Below are 22458 nucleotides of genomic sequence, written 5' to 3'. Positions count from 1 at the left end.
AGTCCATTTTTATAGGACTTTCTTCCTATGCCAGTCTATGGGAATTGCTTCATCATGCTGTTGCTGAATCAATCAGCAGATAGCACATTCCTGATGGTTCCGTGCTGCTAGATGTTATCTTGTTCTTTGGTTCTCCCATTCTTGAGGCTGTTGGGTGGATTCCAGTCTGCCCTCTGGGGGTCCTCTGGTTATTTCCACTTGACGCCTTCTTCAGCCGATGGACACTGGATTCTTAGGCTGGCACCTCCCTGATCATTCAGTTATTATCCACACCAAGCATCCATCCGCATACATCCTCTATCTCTATTTTAATCACAATTGTTAATACAACAAAAGGGCGGGGAGTCTCTGGGTGCTGTTTCTGTTGTTACAGAGTATTGCTTTGAGTCTCTCTCTGTGTGAATTGCTTTGAGAACAGACTCTGTCTTAGAATGTACTAACACAATCAGCAGCTTGCAAGTTTCACACACAGAGGGAGAGAAACAGTACCAAAAACCAAGAGACCTCTTAATTAGTAATACCCTGGAATTTAAACTATGGGGAATCACACACAATTTGTGATATTAATACAGAACTTCTTTAATATGATCCAACATGATCCAACTTCTTTAATATGATCCAACTCTCACTAACCATACAAGGCCTTTAAAAGCTCTTTACATTTTAAGGCTTACTACAATCAATGTCCTTAATTCACTGGCCCTGGAGACTGCTGAAACAGCCCATAGGTGAGACTTCCACTCTGAAGGGTGTGTTCAAGACAGCCCTGTCTCTAAGCTGCGCTGTCATAGCCCTGTTGTTCAGGTGTGTTAACTCCAGTAGATTTACTGTATGTATATTTAAACATTCAGGCAGCTGTGAGCTGAAGAACGGCTACGCATTCTGGCCCTGGTGTCTGCCTGCAGGTCTAAGCCCTTAGCTAATACGTTGCTACTGCTGCTGTCTGTGTTGATTTGGAGACACTGGGATGTCCGTGCCTGGAAAGAGCATGTGGACGTATTGACAGAAGCAGTGCTGGAGGCTATAAATTCTAAATCCTGAGAGGTTAGAATTAAAACAATGGTAGCATGTGAGCAAGTGAGTTGATCTGGATGTGCTCTCCAGAACAGCACACTGCTTGCAGACTAAACACAGGGGGACTTATTTCACTAGTCCATTTGTTTGCAAGTCTTATTCTCCTTTCTGTGAGGGGAGGAATGTGTCATTTTGGATTATAAACATGCAGCTTTCAGTAGACATGGGCCCCAACCAAACCTCTCGCTCCAGACAGCCCTGAACTTTGGGGAACTCTGGCTCCAAATTTAACAGCTGGCGCCTTTCGCTTTAATGGACCAAGCAATCCAGGCCCATCTCCAGTTTTTGTCATTGAAGCCAAATTTTCAAGGGGGTTTCAAGACTGTGCCTGCAATATGTGAGTGAACACGTTTGTTCAGCATTTTATTAATGTATATATTCAGATGTGCAATTGCACATGCAAGGGGGGTAGCTGCCTACCTACAGCTACCAGATCTCCACGAACAAATTAGGGTTTCTGAATGCACAAATTGGATTTCCATACTAGAAACAAATTTTGGAGACAATTTGAAAATGTGTCCCTCAGATAGCTCAGATTATAGTGCCAGAAAAAATGACTGTGATCCTCTAGTCTGTTCCCTTGCATAACATAGGCCATAGAACTTCCCTGATTTAATTACTGTTTTGAACTAGAGCATAAGTTTTAGAAAAACATCCAATTTGGCTTTAAAATGGCCAGTGATGGAGAATCTACAGCAACCTTTCATAACTTGTTGCAGTGGTTAATTACCCTCATTGTTAAAAAGTTGTGCTGTATTTCCAGTCTGAATTTGTCTAACCTTAACTTTCAGCCATTGGATCAAGTTACTGGTTTGTCTGCTGGATTGAAGAGCCCATTGTCAATTTTTTGTTGCCCATATAGGTACTTATAAACTGTGCTCAAGTCACTCCTTAGCTTTCTCTTTGTTGAACTAAATAGATAGACTCATGGAGCTCAGTCACGATAAAGCAAGTTTTCTAATCCTTTAGATCAGGGTGGCCAAACCTTTTGGCCCAAGGGCCACATCGGGGTGCGAAACTATATGGAGGCCGGGTAGGGAAGGCTGTGCCCCCCAAACAGCCTGGCCCCTGCCCCTATCCACCCCCACACACACTTCCCGCCCCCTGGCTGCCCCCCTCAGAACCTCTGACCCATCCAACCCCCCCCCCGCTCCTTGTCCCCTGACTGCCCCCCCCCGCACTCCCTGCCCCAACTGCGCCCCCGGGACCCTACCCCCATACAGCCTCCCCTGATTGCCCCCTGGGATCCCCTACCCAACCCCCTTCGCTGCCATGCACACGCGCTTCCTCTGCCGCCCCCTTACCATGCCACTCAGAGCAGCAGGAGCTCGCAGCCCCGCTGGCTGGACGGAGCCAGCTGCGCTGCCTGCGGGGCGGCGTAACTGCGGGGGAGGAGGGACAGCAGGGGAGGGGCCAGGGGTGAGTCTCCCCGGCCAGGAGCTCAAGGGCGGGCAGGACGGTCCCACGGGCCGTAGTTTGCCCACCTCTGCTTTAGATCATTCTTGTGGCTGTTCTCTGAACCCTCTTCAATTTATCAACATCCTTCTTGAATTGTGGACACCAGAACTGGACACAGTATTCCAGAAGCATAAGAATGGCTATACTGGGTCAGACCAAAGGTCCATCTAGCCCAGTATCCTGTCTTCCAACAGTGGCCAGTGCCAGGTGCCCCAGAGGGCATGAACAGAACAGGTAATCATCAAGTGATCCATCCCCTGTCGCTCATTCCCAGCTTCTGGCAAACAGAGGCTAGGGACACCATCCCTGCCCATCCTGGCTAATAGCCATTGATGGACCTATCCTCCATGAATTTATCTAGTTCTTTTTTGAACTCTGTTATGGTCTTGGCCTTCACAACATCCTCTAGCAAGGAGTTCCAGAGGTTGACTGTGCATTTTCTGAAGAAATACTTCCTTTTATTTGTTTTAAACCTGCTGCCTATTAATTTCATTTGGGACCCCCTAGTTCTTGTGTTATGAGAAGCCGTAAACAACACTTCCTTATCTACTTTCTCTACACCAGTCATGATTTTATAGACTTCAATCATATCTCCCCTTAGCCGTCTCCTTTCCAAGCTAAAAAGTCCCAGTCTTATTAATCTCTCATCATACGGAAGCCATTCCATACCCCTAATCATTTTTGTTGATCTTTTCTGAACCTTTTCCAATTCCAATATATCTTTTTTGAGATGGGGCCACCACATCTGCACACAGTATTCAAGATGTGGGCGTACAATGGATTTATATAGAGGCAACATGATATTTTCTGTCCTATTATCTATCCCTTTCTTAATTATTCCCAGCATTCTGTTCGCTTTTTTGACTGCTGCTGCACATTGAGTGGATGTTTTCAGAGAACTGTCCACAATGACTCTAAGATCTCTTTCTTGAGTGGTAACAGCTAATTGAGACCCCATCATTTTATATGTATAGTTGGGATTATGCTTTCCAATGTGCATTACTTTGAATTTATCAACATTGAATTTCATCTGCCATTTTGTTGCCCAGTCACCCAGTTTTGAGAGATCCTTTTTTAGCTCTTTGCAGTCTGTCTGGGTCTTATTAGTGCCAAAACAGAGATAATATAATATCTTCTGTTGGGGTTCACTCACGGCTGAGGCACCTCCTTGTGGCTGGGGATCAGCTCTTGCCCAGTCTGATGCCTCTTTCCATTGGTTGCTTGTACCATGGTGTGTGTGTGTGTCTCTCTCTCTCTCTCTGGGACTCAGGGTGCTCCCTTTTCATGAGTCAGCCATCTGGCCAGGTCACTTTTTAGTCCTCCCCTTCCGGGGTGTCAAAGGGCCACTGGATATGCTGTCCATATGCCATGACAGGCAGTCTTCCAGGCCAAGTCCATGTCCAGTGCCACTTTCCCAGTGGCTCGTAGGGAACCTTGGCCCACTCACCATTCCAAGTTCCACCCCAGGGACCCTATGACTAGTAATCCAGGGCTGCTTAGTCTCAGATCCTGTTGCTGTTTCCCTGGGATCCTTCCTACTCCATCTCTCTCTCTCCTGGTCTACTTCTGGTTTACCATCAGAGATACCTCTGCTCTCTGTGACTACTTCACAATTCTTGCCAGACTCCCCAGTCCAGGGCAAGATCGCAGTGCTTACTCTGCCCCTAGAAAGCCTCCTTGTCCCTAGCTAATATGCTTTCTCTCTAGGGAGTGGCTGCAGAGCTCCTCCCTGCAGCGTGCCACTTGCTCGCAACGTTCTAGCTTTATACAAGTCCAGCCTACCCCTGCCCAGCTGGGCTTCATCTTCAGTTAGATTTGATCAGTCCCTGGCTCTCCTCCAGTGTAGACTATAAGGTTAATTGGCCCTTTTTAATCTGCTCACCCTATCACACCTCCCTGCTCAATTTTATTCTGTTTATACTTCCAAAGATCTCATTAGCCTGTTTGACCAAACAGTTACACTGGGAGCTCATGTTCAGCTGATTATCTATCATGGACCCCAAGACTTTTTCAGTCAGTTTCCCAGAATAGATTTCCCCATCCTATAAATATGGCCTATGTTCTTTGTTCCTAGATAAATAATGTTGCATTTGGCTGTATTAAAATGAATACTGTTTGCTTGTGTCCAGCTTACCAAGCAATCAAGATCACTCTATCAGTATCCTCTCCTCTTCGTTATTTACCACTTGCCCAATCTTTGTATCATCTGCAAGCTTTATCGGTAATGATTTTATGTCTTCTTCCAGATCACTGATAAAAACGTTATAGTATAGGGCCAAGAACTAATCCCTGTGGGGCCGCACTAGAAACAAAAGCGCTCGATGATTATTCTCCATTTATAGTTACATTTTGAGGCCTGTCCTTTAGACAGCTTTTGAGCCATTTAATGTGTGCCAAGTTAATGTTGTATTCATTGCCTGTAATCTTTGAGGTCTCTTACTACAGCCAATGTAAGCTAAACTCCTACAAGCCACTTTTAAATTGATTTAAGAGTTTTCATACACAAAGTTGTTCTGGTTTAACTAAAGGTGGGGCTGCCCTTGTTTAACAAAATCTGTTTTAAAATGGATTTAAGTTAAACCGGTGCAATGGCTGCATGTAAACAAGCCCTAAGTAAGCCACCTGTGTAGAAAGACTGCCTTAGAACACAGAGCTGTCTAATAGTACTTGCACTTTTCAGTCTGAAATGCCTACCTAGAGCCACATTTTACTTTCCAGAAGTTCATTTCCTGTAACTGTCCCAGTCTGTTTTTCAAAAGCAATACTATGAACAAGCATTTATACGAATAGGACACAGGAACCCCTGTAGCAATAACACCTGTGGTACTGTCCCTGTTGTTTTAATTGCAACAGAAACTTCAACTGATCAGACAGAATAAGCTTGAAATTGAACAGTTGTATACTAATAGTTTCAGTCACTGGTACCCTCCCTCTACCTTTGGACAAGGACCTTGAATATATAATGCTCATGGATATGAGGCTACTAGCTCCATTAAAGGCCAGTAGGATCACACTTGCAATGTCCAAATGTCCTGACATTTGTGCAGTTAAAAATCTCAAACTGATTCAATTAATGTTGGGCTTTTTTGCATATAATGCTAAAAAAATCAGTTCCCCAGGAGAGTTTTGATGTGGAATTATATTGCTGATGGTGGTTGCTAAAAATATACAAATTTATCCTTAACAAGTTAAGCTTGTTCTTTGTGTGTGTGTGTGTGTGTGTGTGCGCACGCACATATGCATACTCACATGTTGCTGTCTTATTCTATAGCCTCTAGACATGTAGCTGTCTGTCCAAACTCTTGAATCTGCCTCTAGGCATTAAAGAAGTTCCAACACCCCCACTACCATTCTCCACACTCTGAAAGGAAAAAGATATTCAACAAAACTCTCTATGGGTCTTGACAATTTAAAAGAAGACATTCAACTTAGTTTTAGTTACAAAATCGTTTCCACTTTTCTCAGAGTGAAAAAACCAACCCCACAAATACTCAAGCTCAGTTCTCAAATCAGTGACTGCTACCTCGGCTCTGACATGCTAAATATAATTTGCCTTGGTAAGAGGTTGTTTTGCAGATGGAAGTGATTAGCAGTGAAGTGTATTGTACTAATGGAGTGTGCTAAGGTTACATTAGTTCAAAAACACAGTGTGAAAAAAGTGCCATTTTTTCTCTTCAGTACTACCGACCCAATTAAAAATATGCCAGCCAAACTGATCACATGAGCAGCCCTCTCTTTGCTTCTCTCTCTTTTCTCATGTTCCCCTTCAGTCCTCTCTCTTTCCCTATTTCCTTTTCCACTCTTTTTTTTTTTTAATTCCTTTCCTTAGTCTATTCCTTCCTTTTTCCCCATTAAAGGCTCTGGGCCCCATCTTAGCCTCACACGTATACTAGCTTGGGAAATTCTACATACCTCCTACCTACCATCCCCCAAAAAGGTTTATGGAAATAATAAAGCACTAGTATCACCCCCACCACCCCAAAGTGAAGTGCATTCACAGCTAGGGTGCACTGCTGTTTGTACACAGCTTTGTACAGCTGGGAATATGAAAATGTGTGTGTGATAACAAGAACGCAGGTTTCCCTGCCGGTTTCCTCCAGAAATGCATGGACAACACAGGCAGCAAATAATCAGTGCAGACAGCAGGCACAATTAATAAATAAATCACATGCACACCCCACTAGGGAGCTGGTCTAGAATGTTCCTCCCACAGCTCCAAAAGACATTTACTACTTGAGTTAAAGGAGATCTCCTTTGGCTGCTAGCTGCTTCCTTGCCCTCTCTTTGGGTCAGCCCCTAGTGTGCATCACTGTACATACATACAAGCAAAGCCACTGCATTACAGTAGCCCTCAAAATAAAGCAGCCACTGTCTGTTTTAAACTGTGTTGCAAAGGCAAAGGAGGTAAGATCCTGGGTACGACTAATTATGATCTTTGATTTCATAGACGGGATCAGACCACTGAAGATAGAATCCTAGTGAATCCCAGTGGCCACTTCTTCAAATCACCCTCTGATGTTGTCTTTGAATTATCCTAACTGGTACTTTGGTACCCATGTGCAAGAGGGGTTCTTTGTGTGTGTTTGCTCTGTTGGGTCTGATACCCTGCCTGCCCTATGTCCTGATGTGTTTATGTGAATTAAGTAAAGGCAGATTAGGAGGATTAGATTGATTTCATTATTCAGTTGAGTTTGAGTAAATTGGGTGTTCTTCCCCATTTCGTCTCCTTAGCTCCATGAATGTCCTCAAGTACATATTGCATCTACTTGCTCCTGTTGCAATTAACCTTATTTACAACACCATGATTATTCAGGTCTCAGGCTGACAGTTTTGTATGCTCCCTGTCTGCTTGGTAGATAGTTGTGTCTCTGTTGATGTGGGAATGTTCTTCTGACCATTGATAAGGGTTCTGATCCCTTTGACCACCCGTTCTGGGACTGCCACCTGCCACATAGCAATGGCTGTCTAGTTACCCATCGTTTATGCCTTCCCAGATTGCTACTGGCTGATGTGACTTTAGCCTCCCCCTACCCTTTGCAGCCATGGTGTACTTCCCTCCCTTCTTCCCCATACTGTCTGTGCACATGTCTGTAACTATCAATTTGGGGTTTTTACAATAGTCTTGTCTTTACTGAGCACAATTTTAGCTTATACAGTATCTCTTGCCTGTGCACTTTGGGCTCCAACTCCCATTATTTCCTTCCTTTTTAATATCTATCTCCCTTTCACTCTCTCCTTTAAACCTTTTCTCCCTTTTCCCCTCATTCATTTCCTTCCCTGCTAACCTCCTTCCTTACCTAGTAACCTCCTTTCTTCCCTGCTAATCTGTTCCCTCTCTTTCCCCCCTCTTAATCACCCTCCTTTTCACTTTCTCTCTCCCTATCAACCAGCTTCTTGCCTTCTTATTCATCCTCTCCTCTTGTTCATCCCCACACCTCACTACATTAGTGTAATCTGGTTCTCCTCCACTCCCCCATCCGTCTCTCTCCATAGTTGCCATCTTTCAGTCAGAGAAAAACATTCAGAATGTGAGCCACCTGAATTTTGTGTGCCATAATAAACAAATGAAATGTGTAAAAACAATGAATACATGATCAAACAACTGCAATCATGGGAGACCAAAAATTCTTATGAATTAAATTTAAAAAACCCAAACAAACCTTCAACCTGAACTGATGGATTAAGCCTCCTCATCACATGCCCATCAGCTCAGCAGCAATTGGGATAATTCACTAATGAAATCATCCTCCAATAACAGCTGTTTGTATTGAATCAAATGTATCATTGTACTTCTCTCCTTCTCCTGCCTTTTGTTTAGGATATAATTCAGATATGACAGTGATGGGGATAACTAGCAAGGCAAGTAGATGGACCTTCTCTGGTGGAGTGTGGGGTAGTGATGTCATTCAGCCCTTGCGCTTGGGGTAGGGAAAATTATTTCATCCACTTCTGACCCCTGGTGACTGCAGGCTCAGGACAGCTGAGTCCTGGAACTCAAGCGCTCCTTCTAACACTTTGCAGCAGGGCTCTCCTGTAGCTGCCCCCGCCCCTTCCTCCAGATCCCAAAGAATTCTTCTCAGGGTAAAACTGTAACAGAGAAATCATTCCAACTTCACATCACCCAGGAACGAGTTAAAATATAGTAAGTCTCCAAAAGGAGTGAGAGACTGTAATCCTTCCCTAGCCACCCACTGCCTGAGCCCCAAAGGGAGAAGCCTGAGATCTCCTTATATGGGGATCTTCTTTTCAGATGAAATTGGTCAGAAACGGAATGATGTCTGTGTTCAGTCTGTATGTACAGTACTGTCACTTCCTACATTATGACTTTGGATAGCCGCAGATAGATGTTCTTCCAAGGAAAAAGCAGCTCAGATGTTGCTGTTTCAATTTGAGTCAGCGTCAAACACAGCTACGAAGAGATGTATAGTGAATGCAATCTTCCCGTTCTCAGATATTTCCAAGGCCAACAAATGACTTCCCTGATTGAATGAAGTGGCTTTGTTAAGCTGCACTGGATAGAGGGTGCTGCCTGGAATTTGTACTGTGTGAAAAATTCTAGTTTAGTCTACAGAAATGGACAAAAATCATAGCAGTACTAAACCAGCTGCTTCACTAGCCTCATGCTGTCTTAACATGCAGGTGGTTTGGGATGGTAGCATGTGCGTTTATGACCATTTACATTTTGGCCAAGATCAGATCAAAAACTTGGTCACTTTTATATTAATGCTTTTCCTTTAAAAAAAATCATTTGCAGTCATCTGCTGTAATATGCTGCTTTGCATTTTTTCTCTGCTTGTCCACCATTTTGTGCAGCATAATTGGAAAGGGGGGAGAAAGGGCATGGGGTGACTGGAGCGATGGCATTGCATCTGCCCACACTGAAGCTGCAGTTAGGATTATAAACTAAGAACCTGCTCAATTATTTTGTAATTCCTTCTAAATAACAACAAATATGAGAGCCCCCATCTAACCATCTCAAGTCTTCCTCTGCTTCTTTGGTTTGTGAAAGATTGTGCTCTTCCTGGCATGCATAAGGGAACGTGTCTTCCTGGCATGCATAAGGGTGTCGTGACTCAGAGTTGAGCTTGTCTTCCTCTTTTGCCTCACCCTCTCATAGCTGGCTGACCAGGATGGGTCACCTCTTCACAAACAACCATGTTCTGAAGCCACATGTGTCCTGACTCCCCCGATGAGTCCTTGTAGAAATGGGGCTCTGTGCTCACATGGCTGCCCAGAACACAGCCCAATTCATTGTAAAACCAACAAGTTGTTGGGGCGGCACCAGATTTCTTATCCCTGGCTTTCTGGTAGCTCACCTCAAGCCACTTTGCCCTCTCTGCACTCCTGTCCAGTCCACTCGATCCCATGATTGTCCAGCAGCAGTTTCGATAAGGTTCCTCTCTCTACTGTTAAATTAATGGATTTTGCTCACTTCAGCCCAAAGCTACACTAACATTCTAGTGTGTTCTTACAGCTAAGTGACAGCATGCTGATACACGGGCTTATGGGAGGGGGAGGGGAATTGTTCTGCTGTTTCACATGCTGGAGGTGGCAAACCTGCCGAAACTGCAGATAGGGTGGACTGTTGATGCAGACAGAGCAGATGAATATGAAGGTAGACCACTTCTGGTCAGGGGTCAGAGTACAAGTAGGTGGTGAGGTAGTACACAGGAATGGGGCTTCAAGGGCTTATAGGAGGGGATTGGAAGACCATGATATCTCTCTTGTTGTGAGCTGCATGTATTCGCTGCATGAACCTCATGTTAACAACATATGATAAAAACTACCTCATGGTCTGCCCTGCAGCTCAGAGTGTGGTGGCTGCTTCGCTGTGTGGGTGTGTGAGTGCGTACCATAGTAAAGGGGATAACCGGAGTTGGACATGAGGTTAGCATGCAGTGAAGACAAGCAATCAGTTTGACCAGCCTGTGGCCCAGTGATTTCAACCCTGAGACCCTTCTCGTTTAATGGCTCAAATAACTTAACCACACTCCTTTGGTTTTGGTTTTTGTAAATAAAACTACTTTTTTTTAGCTCCCCTAAAAAAGTAAAATGAATAAGTAGATTGTCTAGTCAGTTGAAAAAATTCAAGGTCAATGGCAGCAATTCTCTCACTGGGGGACCCTAGGGGACTGAGATCCCTGCTGAAGTATGGTCACTGTGCCATGTATTCAGCAGTGACATAATTGCTGTGCCGTGATTCTGTTAAAGATGCAGTGACTGTACCTTGTTTGCCAGGGTGGCACTGTGATTGTGCCCTGTTTGCCAGGAACATGCGGTAGGCCTCCTTTTCATTGGGATCCAGTTGCAGGTTTTTTTGCTACCACGAGAGGCATCATCACTGCACCAAGTTTCCAGCGGCGATTCAGGTACACACAGCGTCTCATTTCCATTGGAGATCCAGCTATTGCATCATTTTCACTAGCGCGGCAGGCACAGCAGAGCATTTTCCAGTGGGGTGCAGCTGCTGCACTTCATTTCCACCAGAGAAGCAGTCATTGCATAGTGTTTCCTGCCGATGCATCGTATTTCCACTGGTGACGCAATTGCTTCATCCCTTTTAAAGGACTTTAATTAATTTCAGGGAGATAGGGCTCTTCTCATCAGCCTATCCATGACCCCTGACAGTATTACTACTGTAAGAACAGAACTAATTAATCATTAGGTTTTGTAAGAAGATTTCTAAGTTGTGGATCTCTCACTAGTACAGCAGCATGGCTTTCTGTACTATCCACAGCCTTTGCCACCCAATAGCATTGACACAGATAGCAGAATGAGGGCCTGTTTTGACATCAAGCCATGCTTTCAGTCACAGTATTCTTTGCCTAAGGTAAGGTGTGGTGACCTCTTTTAGTTGAATTTACTCTCACTTTTACCGATGTAAATAAGGAGTAACTCCACTGAGAGTAACTCCTCTTGAGGTCCCTTCCAGTCCTATGATTCTGTGAAGGCAATGGAGTTAAACAGGCAGAAAACCAGTATAAGCCCTGGTCTACATTACGAGTTAAGGTCGAATTTAGCAGCGTTAATTAGAATTTAGCAGCGTTAATTTAGCGTTAGGTCGATTTAACCCTGCACCCGTCCACACAACCAAGCCTGTTTTGTTGACTTAAAGGGATCTTAAAATCGATTTCTGTACTCCTCCCCGGCAAGGGGTTTAGGGCTAAAATTGACCTCGCTGGGTTGAATTTGGGGTAGTGTGGACACAATTTGATGGTATTGGCCTCCGGGAGCTATCCCAGAGTGCTCCATTGTGACTGCTCTGGACAGCACTCTCAACTCAGATGCACTGGCCCGGTAGACAGGAAAAGCCCTTTTGAATTTCATTTCCTGTTTGGCTAGCATGGCAAGCTGATCAGCACAGGTAACCATGCAGAGCTCATCAGCACAGGTAACCATGGAGTCCCAGAATCGCAAAAGAGCTCCAGCATGGACCGAACGGGAGGTACTGGATCTGATCGCTGTATGGTAGAAGAATCCGTGCAGGCAGAACTCCGTTCCAAAAGATGAAATGCCAATATATTTGCCAGTATCTCCAAGGGCATGATGGACAGAGGCTACAACAGGGACAAACAGCAGTGCCGTGTGAAAGTTAAGGAGCTGAGGCAAGCCTACCAACAAACAAAGGATGCAAACAGTCGCTCCAGGTCAGAGCCCCATACATGCCGCTTCTATGATGAGCTGCATGCAATTCTAGGGGGAGCCCCTACCACTTCCCCACCACTGGATACCTGCAAGGGGGGAGTCTCACGCAACAGGGATGAGGATTTTGTGGATGAGGAAGATGAGGAGGAGGAGGTTGAGGATAGCGCACAGTAGGCAAGTGGAGAATCCCTTCTCCCTGGCAGCCAGGAACTGTTCATCACCCTGGAGCCAATACCCTTCCAACCCTCCCAAGGCGGGCTCCCGGACCACGAAGCCAGAGAAGGCACCTCTGGTGAGTGTACCTTTGTAAATATAACACAGTGTTTAAAAGCAAGCGTGTTTAATATTAATTTGCCCTGAAGACTTGGGATGCATTTGCGGCCAGTATAGCTACTGGAAAAGTCTGTTAATGTGTCTGGGGATGAGGCTGAAATCCTCCAGGGACATCTCCATGAAGATCTCCTGGAGATACTCTAAAAGCCTTTGCCATGCGGTGGGGGGAGGCCTGTTCATGCTGGGCTGTTTGCATTTGGCTGAGAGGGATCTTGCCTGATACTAGCCTCACAGTGGGGGTGAAGCACATGTGCTGTGTAATGTGAATCGCTTGATTCAGTGTGAAATAGCCTTCCCTTTGTTCTCTAAAACGTATCTTTTTAAATACTACTCTCCCTTTTTTTCCTCCCACAGCTGCAAATGTTTGCACACTCCCCCATCATCTCTGTCCCAGAAGCTAGCGCAGATTAGAAGGCAAAAAAAAACGCACTCGCAATGACATGTTCCCATAGCTCATGCAGTCCTCCTGCACTGAAAGAGCTCAGCAGAATGAGTGCAGGCAAACAATGGCAGAGTCCAGGAAAGCATTAAATAAACGTGATGAGAGGAGGGAGGAGCATGTTGAGAGGAGGCAGGATGCAATGCTGAGCCTAATGGGGGAGCAAACTGACATGCTCAGGCATCTGGTGGAGCTGCAGAGAAGGCAGCAGGAGCACAGACCACCGCTGCAGTCCCTGTATAACTGCCTGCCCTCCTCCCCAAGTTCCATATCCTCCTCACCCAGACATCCAAGAACGCAAGGCGGGAGGCTATGGGTACCCAGCCACTCCACCCCAGAGGCTTGCCCAGGCAACAGAAGGCTGGCATTCAATAAGTTTTGAACCTTAGTGTGGCCTTGACTTTTCCTCCTCCCGTCATCCACCACCCCACCCTGTGCTTCCCTCCTCAACCACCCCTCCTGGGCTACCTTGCAAGTTTTTCCCCTATTTGTGTGATGAATTAATAAAGAATGCATGATTTTGAAACAATAATGCCTTTATTGCCTCTGAAAGCAGTGATCAAAGGGGAAAGGTCGGTTGGCTTGCAGGGAAGTAGAATCAACCAGGGGGGCAGGTTTTCATCAAGGAGAAACAAACAGCACTGTCACAACATAGCCTGGCCAGTCATGAAACTGGTTTTCAAAGCTTCTCTGATGTACAGGGTGCCCAGCTGTGCTCTTCTAATCGCCCTGGTGTCTGGCTGTGCGTAATAGGCCACCAGGCGATTTTCCTCAACCTCCCACCCCCCATAAACATCTCCCCCTTACTCTCACAGATATTGTGGAGCACACAGCAAGTAGCAATAACAATGGGAATATTGGTTTCGCTGAGGTCTAACCTAGTCAGTAAACTGCACCAGCGAGCTTTTAAACGTCCAAATGCACATTCTACCATGATTCTGCACTTGCTCAGCCTATAGTTGAACTGCTTCTTATTACTGTCCAGGGTGCCTGTGTACGGCTTCATCAGGCATGGCATTAAGGGGTAGGCTGGGTCCCCAAGGATAACTATAGGCATTTCAACATCCCCAATGGTAATTTTCTGGTCTGGGAAGTATGTTCCTTCCTGCAGCTGTTCAAACAGACCAGAGTTCCTGAAGATGCGAATGTCATGCACCTTTCCCAGCCATCCCACGTTGATGTCGGTGAAGCGTCCCTTGTGATCCACCAGTGCTTGCTACACCATTGAAAATTACCCCTTGCGGTTTACATACTGGCTGCCAAGGTGGTCCGGTCCCAAGATAGGGATATGCGTTCCATCTATCACCCCACCACAGTTGATAGCAGCAGCTCAGTGATTGCATTGGCTACTTAGATCACAGCAGCCCCCACAGTAGATTTACCCACTCCAAATTGATTCCCGACTGACCAGTAGCTGTCTGGCGTTGCAAGCTTCCAGAGGGCTATCGCCACTCGCTTCTCAACTGTGAGGGCTGCTCTCATCTTGGTATTTTTGTGCCTCAGGGCAGGGGAAAGAAAGTCACAAAGTTCCATGAAAATGCCCTTACACATGCGAAAGTTTCGCAGCCACTGGGAATCATCCCAGACCTGCAACACTATGTGGTCCCACCAGTCTGTGCTTGCTTCCCGGGTCCAGAATCGGCGTTCCATGGCAGGAACCTGCCCCATTTCCACCATGATGTCCAAATTGCCAGGGCCCATGCTTTTAGAGAAGTCTGTGTCCATGTCCTCATCACTATCGTGATCGCGCTGTTGTCGCCTCCTCGCCTTCTTTTTCAGGTTCTGAACATACTGCAGGATAATGCGTGAGGTGTTTACAATGCTCACAACAGCAGCGGTGATCTGAGCGGGCTCCATGCTTCCTGTGGTATGTCGTCTGCAGGAAAGCAGGAGAGCAGAGTTGCAGTAGAAGCGGTGGATGACGACAGATGCCACGAGAATAGATATTTATACAGAACGATGAGAGGACCTGCAAGGTGGATTCAAGGCACTAGGAGAGCAGGAGAGCAGAGTTGCAGTGGAAGTGGTGGATGACGATGGATACCATGAGAATAGATATTTACACAGAACGATGAGAGGACCTGCGAGGTGGATTCATGGCACCAGGAGAGCAGAGTTGCAGCGGAAACGGTGGATGACGACGATGGTTAGCAGTCCTACTGCACCATCTGCTGACAGCAGTATGGCATCTGCATGGAAAAAAAGCGTGAAACGATTGTCTGCCATTGCTTTCACGGACGGAAGGGCGACTGATGACATGTACCCAAAACCACCCGCGACAATGTTTTTGCCCCATCAGGCATTGGGAGCTCAACCCAGAATTCCAATGGCAGTGGGGACTGAGGGAACTGTGGGATAGCTACCCACAGTGCAACACTCCGAAAGTCAACGCTAGCCATGGTACTGTGAACACACTCCACCAACTTAATGCGCTCAGTGGGGACACACACAATCGACTGTATAAAATTGCTTCCTAAAAATCAACTTCTATAAATTCAATCTAATTTCGTAGTGTAGATATACCCTAAGTGAGATCAGAATCAAGCCCAGCTACCTTAAAGTTACACAATCCAAGACTCTTTACTGGTCCTACCCCCTCTCCTAAGGGGATCCAATTCTACCATCAGATAAATGGGTAAAAGTCTCACTGAAATCAGTACGAGTTGTTCCACTTTTAACTGATGGCTGAATTGGGCCTGCTGTTCCTATTGTTTTAAGGTAAATTCTTTAATGCTCTTTTTTTTTTTTTTTTAGTTTCCTATGTGCTATTGAGAGCACCTCTGTCTCACATGCCAGCACAACAGTAATCTCCAAAATGGTCTCAATTTCTGAGTGAAGCTTTGCTTTTGGGGCCAAATTCTGACTTAGGGTAAGCAGGCACAACTCCTTTAAATTTGGCCTATTTAAGTTTAAGACCAAGTTTGCAAGTTCAAAGTATGCTAATTTTTTTTAACAAATGTTTGTTTTTATTTCAGTTCTGGCACCTAATTATTGCATGATTAAAACGTGGATATAATCCTCTATATGTTCCATCCAAAACTGATCGTATATACCTGGACACATATTTCATCTTTTGTTTTTAGTGTTCTATTCAGTATCTTTCTCCTCAGCTATCTAGGATACAGTTCTTTTAGAGAGAGTGGGCTAAATTCAGTCCTGGCACAAGCAGATACAACTCCCATGGATTTCAGTGGGAGTTGTAGCTGCTTTTTCCAGGATTGAATTAGGTCCAAAATGCCCAGTCATGAAAGAAAGACTCCTGGAATCCATCCCTGGATTCACCATCACCTAGTTCTGTGATCCTGAGGAATCACTTAACCTCTTTGTGTCTCAGTTTATAAAAGAGTCTTGCTGAATTTAGCAGGAATGGAACCAACTTTTTTTTTCTGAGCCATCCTGTCAAATTCTTTCGCAAAGATATATTCATGCCTCCATGGAATTCTATAAGATAGTTCAAATAACATATAGGAAGGATATAATTTTCTTTTGAGCCCTGTAATACGTTTCCAGAAAGGGATGGATATGAAATAATTTCCTAGTCTACAAGCTGTTGTGAAGGTTAATCAATGAATATTTTAAAAGTTCCCTGAAATCTAGACTCATAGAAGTCAGAGGTAGAAGACACTTATTAGATCGTGCAGTCTTTCTTGCTTCTTATGCAGAATTGTTTCCTACAGGACGACTGCAGTGTTCTTTCCAGTCTAGTGTTAAACATCCCAAGCAGGGTCTTCCATACTTTCTTTTGGGAGAGTGTTCAATAGTATACCAGAAGTCAGTCTCAGGAAAATGAGATATTCAGTGTAAGTTTACCCTCTCTAAATTTTATGCCATTATTTCTAGTTATATCTTCTTGTACAACCTTAAATTCCTCTCCTTCCTTGGTGTTTATGGCCTTCAAATATTTGTAATATTTGCAGTCTGTTATGATCCCCTTCTTAATAGTCAAGCTATGCATAGTCATATATATAATAGTCAAGCTATGCATAGCTTGTTAAACTTCCCTTCTGAGTCAGTCCCTGGTCATACTTGTTGCTCTTCTGCCTCTCATTCATCTATATCTTTCTGGTGATGAGCTGCTCAGAACTGAATTAAGTATTTTACGTGTGTTCATATACATGCGATAGAGAGAGGGACTATTTCTCTCTTTCTGTGATGTGATAGCCCCAATCTTCAGCTGCTGGGGGCATTTTGCACTGCTCTGCCAGTACAAGGGAACTCTAAAGCCAGTCTTCAAGGCTAGAAAATTCCTCTTGCATAGGGAGATCCTGGGGTGGAATAGAGGAACTGTCGCAGCTTTTACACCCTGCCTCTCTGCAGCCAGTGCAGGGAACATCACCAGAGGAAAGGGAACATAGCTGGCGCAGACCTGGACCATGGCAATCCCTGCCATGTTGACCTTTGGGCCACTGTCAGTTGGCACAACTTACAACAGCTCTAAGAATGCTCTAACTTACTCCAGGAAGTGGTCCGGCTCCTGCACAACCCAGGATCAAGGAAACACAAAGTGAACCTCTCTCCTCTACACCCCACCCCGAGCTGTGCTGCATTAGCCACAGCCCAGGATTGATCCCAATGCCTCTTTGTGCAGCCCAACATTATAGTGGCTTCTTTTGCTACCACGTCTTATTGAAAACTCATGTCTAATTTACTGTCCACTCTCTTATCCCAGGTTTCTTTCACCATTACGTTCTCAGATTCTCCCCTGCCTGATTACTTTTCTCCCAGTGGAGTAGCTGGCAATTTTCAAAGCTGAATTTCATTGTTATTTTCTGACTACGTTTGCTCCAGTTTCCCCAGGTTCTTTTCTGTTATTTTTCTGCCGTCACCAAGGTATGCAACTTTTCTCACTTTAGTATCATCTGTGAATCTTAATGAGCTGCCGCTCCTCTTTCAGAGCAGTAATAAAGATCTTAAAGCGTGGACCTAACCTGTCAACATTTATCCCTGTGATACCACTCACCCAAACTTGATATATTGCCAATATCATTAATTTTTGGTTACTGACATTGTTAGTTTTCATTCCCTATGGCTGTGTTCATAACAAGCTGAAGTGAATTAATTTCATGAATAAGATTTCATGAGGTGCTCTGCTCTGTCAACTGCTTATAATCCAAATACATTACATCTACTGCCTTCCCTTCATCCATTAATTTTATAATTCTGTAAAAAAGATAATCAGGTTTTTCTGGCAGTATCTGGTCTTTCTAAATGAGAGCAGCTTTTAACTTATTCCCCTATTCTATAGATCAGTGCTTCCTAGACTGTGGTCTCTGAACCAGAAGTGTTTCACAGAGCAGGGTTGGTATGTTCTACAGAGAACAGGCTGGTCAAATGGTGCTGTCTCCCCTTTCTTGCTTACAGTGGCTAAATTTCATTACAGCACTCTAAAGCATATTAAATGCATGCCTAATATTGCCCTTCTTTGTAGGCAATTGCTAGAGTTGCTCCAGTGATGTTATGTGATCACAAATGGGAGGGAATGTGGTCTGTGCACTGGGAAGTGAGGTGATCCACACAGTAGCGAATGGGATGAGTGGTGTCCACAGGCAAATCTTTGCATTAAGATATGGGCCACTTACAAATTGTAGATGCTGTCCCTGGCATTTGTGCAGGTGTGTAGTAAGGGAAATGAGGTCACAAGGAGCTCCACACCATCACCACAACCACCTTCCATATCCAGAGCACTTACCTGGAGTGAATGCAGTTCCAGTGATCATGGAGCACAGGGACTGCTCCCTCCACTCAGAGAGTCTCAGAGTTATACATTTCCCCCATGGGAGTAGGGAGGAGACAGGGCTATCACATCAACCATCCCCTTCCTTACTGTAGAATTCACTCTTCCTGCACACTGCCCCCTGTACAGAGCTGGGTGATGGTTTTCTGCTGAATTGTAATCTTGACAGAAAATGCAGTGTTGGGGTGACAAACTCTTCCTGAATTCGGGTCAGATTCGGTGAATAGTTTCAGCTGAAAAAATTAGAGAATTTTTTTTTTTAAGTCAGATTGACCCATTTCGTTTAGATAGTGGCATTTTGAATCGACCTGAACAAAACGTTTCCTTGTTCCTTTTGGGCGAGAAACAACAAAAGATTCAGTTTTGGTTTGAAATGAAACAGATACCAAGGGGAGGGGAAAACCAGCCTGTCTGCCTCCTAAAATAGTAAGAACTAGGAACTCTGCCAGCCAGGGTCAGTTTGGAGGCCTTAAAAGGGACATGTTTTTTGGTCAGTCTGGTTTTGGCCTTCCCTGTCTTGAATCCTGTGCTAGAGTCCCCAACCAATATTCATTTAATTTCTCTCTGTCTGGGAGGGAAATCTTTGAGGGTGTCAGCATTGTAAGATTAATTGGGAAGATGGGCAGAGGTGAGATGGGGATTATTGTTATGCAGGAAGGTGTTAATGGCTGCCATCAGCTGGTTCTTTGATCTATAGACAATTAGGGAGCTGATTGAATCTGCTGGCTTGTCTAATCAGTTGCCAGGGGCTCTGTGTGTGTCCTATTTCCCCCTTTTGGTTTTTCTGCCTATTGATGCCTACCACATTCTCTGCAATGGTGGAATTTATTAGAGTTGCCACATTACAGACAGACAGAAATGCCATTATTTGAACTTTGCTCGGCTAACAAATGCCAGGGATTGTTTTTTCCTTTTTTGGAAAATTGGTACTATATTTGCTCTTCATTATTTTCCCTATGACTTCTCAAAATTATCTTTGGGATAGTAAGTTATTTGCTTTGAGTTTCTCAGATGAAAGTTGCTCAAAATATGTGCCTGTTTTCCTAATTGTTCAGTTTTACAGAATTTATTATATTAATTTTTTACCCAGTGAATGTGAGCAGTGAATATCTGAGAGGCAAGTCCATCCTTCAAGAATGGGTATAATAAGATGTCTCCCTTGGGTTTTGTTAAGATAGTCATAGCAATATTCAGTGAAAATCATTGTTAACTTTGTTTCTTTAAATCCTCTTATCTTGAAAAAAATCTCCAAGTTACTGATCCAGTGAAAATTTTGTGAAATAAATCAGAGAATGTTGTCTCAAGTAGCCAAATCCTGGGAACTGGGTCTGGGCAGTAATAAACGGTTTTCTAGTTTATTCTTGTGTGGCCCTAAGAACCACTCAGTACCCACTGGCAAAGAATTCACTACCACATAACAGCAACTCCTATCAAACGTGACAAAATCACTACACCTAACACATTGCTGGTATTGTATTTATCTAGACAGGATGTTGTGTAAGATATCAAATGAAAGCTGGTGACACACCAGGCATTAATAGCATTGTGCTATGTATATACGGATGGTGTTTAAAGAATTATGTATGTGTGCTGAAATATGATCTTAAAATATGTCTTGGAGGCAGAGTTGAAAAACAAGTTTGTCTTAGACAAATGAATATTGCCTGGATCTCGAACGTAAATTAAGCAGGGTGAGCCAGATACAATCAGCTGTTCATTTGTACCTTAGGTAAACACCAGTTACCAGGAGGATGAGGAAACAGCATGGTGTCAGCTTGCTGGAGCGCAAACAGCAGGGAAGAAGAACTTTATCAAGGGATATACTTATAAGGTTTATTGGACTATAAGAAAGGGAGAGAACCCCTAGCCATCACTTAGGGGATGAGGAGGCCAGTGCTCTCTGTATCTTTGAATGGTGGATCCTCTATGTAGGTGGGTGATGCTGAATGGCTGCTTTAGGTAAGAGACTTCTCTTAGGCAAGGGTTGCTGCCTGTTAAGTCACTAGGAAGTGTGGTTATCCTTTTGTTTTATTTGTAACTATTTTCTGTTTCTATTATCTCTACTGAGTATCACCTAAATCTCTGATCTTTATTAAGCAGTTTATTCTTGTTATAAATTCACCTCAGTGCTGTTATATTAAAGTGAGATGTGAGTCCTCAGCTGAGCCAACAGGCTGCTGTATCTCTACCTTTGGAGACAGCGGACAGGGTAATTTCTGTAAATGCCCAGCACTAAGGCCTGGATGCTGCAGAGGAACACCCTTCTGGGGAGGGGCGGTGGGGAGGGGTTGGTAATTGGGGGCAGCAAGGGTCACCTGCAAGGAATGGAAGAAGTTTCAGAATCCTGAGTTTGTTGGACCGGGTGACAGACTGCAGTGTCAGGGAGCTGACACAATTTAGCAGCAGCAAATCTCTCTCTCTCTTGCTAAGGCAGAGGGGTGACAAGGTGATTTACAGTTCTGGGTGCCCCAAGAAAGCATCACACCTTGTCGTCTCCTAATAATAATACACAAATCATTTTAGAAAAATAAAGGAGAAAGGGACTGAAATCTTATAATTTACTTGTATTACTGTAGCACCTAGACCAGGACCGCATTGTGCTAGGTGCTGTACAAACACAGAACTAAAAGACAATCCCTGCCCCAACGGGCTAACAATCTAAGTATAAGACAAGAGACAACACAGGGCCACAAATAGATGGGGGAGTTCACGTAAGTAATGAGACTTTATTGGTCAGCATGATAGACTGTGAAAATGGACAATGAGCTAGCTTTGCAGATGTTTATGGGGAGCATCTCCCAACCAGGTGGGGCAGCATGGGAGAAAACATAAAGGTGAAAATTTAACAAGGGGTTAGTGAAGGCTGGCATCACAGGTCAATCAGAAGTGAGCATTAGTAGCTTGATAGCAAATGGGAGTTGTTTGTCTTCTCAGGCTCTCTTGGCTCTCCCAGCTGCGAACCAGAATGCCTCCCGTTTGCAAGATACTCTCATAATGCTTTTCTCTTCCTGCATGTGGTTTCCTGAGTGAGGTATCACCTGCCACCATATCTCTGCTCTCTGTCTTTGTGTTGCTCCAGCGGTTACTATGATCTCAAGGGGGTTATCCAGCACATACTACTTGATGTTTTTCTCACCCCACTTGAACTTTAACTGCTTGTGCTGAAAGGAGCCATTCTTTCCCAAAATTTCTTCTGCTGGAAGACAGAAAGATGCCTGTATCTCCACATGCAAAAGGTTCCCCCAATAGTTCTCTGTTCCTTAGTCATTCTTTCATACGTACATCTTCCTCTCTGTCACACACACACTTACATCTTCCAGCTCACACTTGAAATGAGATGAAGAGTCAATGAAGCAGAGAGATACTGGAAAGTAATTGGGCCTGGCAGAAGCTTCAGAGGAGAAGGATCTTGCAATGACAGTGATGAGATTATGTGCAAGACAGAGGAAAAGCCATTGCTAGACAAATGGAGGGAGTAAAGTGAGAGTGGGCCAGTACAGACAGTGATGTCACAGCTGCAGCCAGAGGAGACCCCGAGTTCATTAGGGTTCCATCCCATCCCCTTGCCCAGTGCTGCTTGGTTTGGAGTAAGAGCAACAGTGTGGAGACTCAGAACCCTGGGGAGACAACTTGAGCCTCCATGGGGAAAAAATACATTTGGAACAAATGGCTGAATGCCCCCCTTACTATGTGGATCGGAAGCCTTCCCCCATCTGGCATGATAGAGCATTTGAGGTGCATCGTGAAAGAGAAGGTCATACATTAAATCTTGGGT

The 22458-nt window shown here is 44.5% G+C and overlaps 1 protein-coding gene and 1 long non-coding RNA gene across 2 annotated transcripts in view; one reads left to right on the top strand and one right to left on the bottom strand.

Moving 5' to 3' along the window:
• The window catches only part of CACNA1C (calcium voltage-gated channel subunit alpha1 C), a 706039-nt gene that overhangs the window by 357997 nt on the left and 325584 nt on the right, over positions 1-22458 (top strand). The window lies entirely within an intron of this gene.
• LOC142070666 (uncharacterized) overlaps positions 13509-22458 on the bottom strand; it is a 55252-nt gene continuing 46302 nt past the window's right edge. Inside the window, exons 2-3 of the long non-coding RNA XR_012666628.1 lie at positions 18639-18916; positions 13509-15138 (exon numbers count right to left, since the gene is read on the bottom strand). This is a non-coding gene — a long non-coding RNA (uncharacterized LOC142070666). The remainder of the gene's footprint in view (positions 15139-18638; positions 18917-22458) is intronic.

This window comes from Caretta caretta, chromosome 1 (genome assembly GCF_965140235.1).
Source record: "Caretta caretta isolate rCarCar2 chromosome 1, rCarCar1.hap1, whole genome shotgun sequence".
NCBI classification, from domain to species: domain Eukaryota; kingdom Metazoa; phylum Chordata; order Testudines; family Cheloniidae; genus Caretta; species Caretta caretta.
This window is presented reverse-complemented; position numbering and strand designations above follow the sequence as displayed.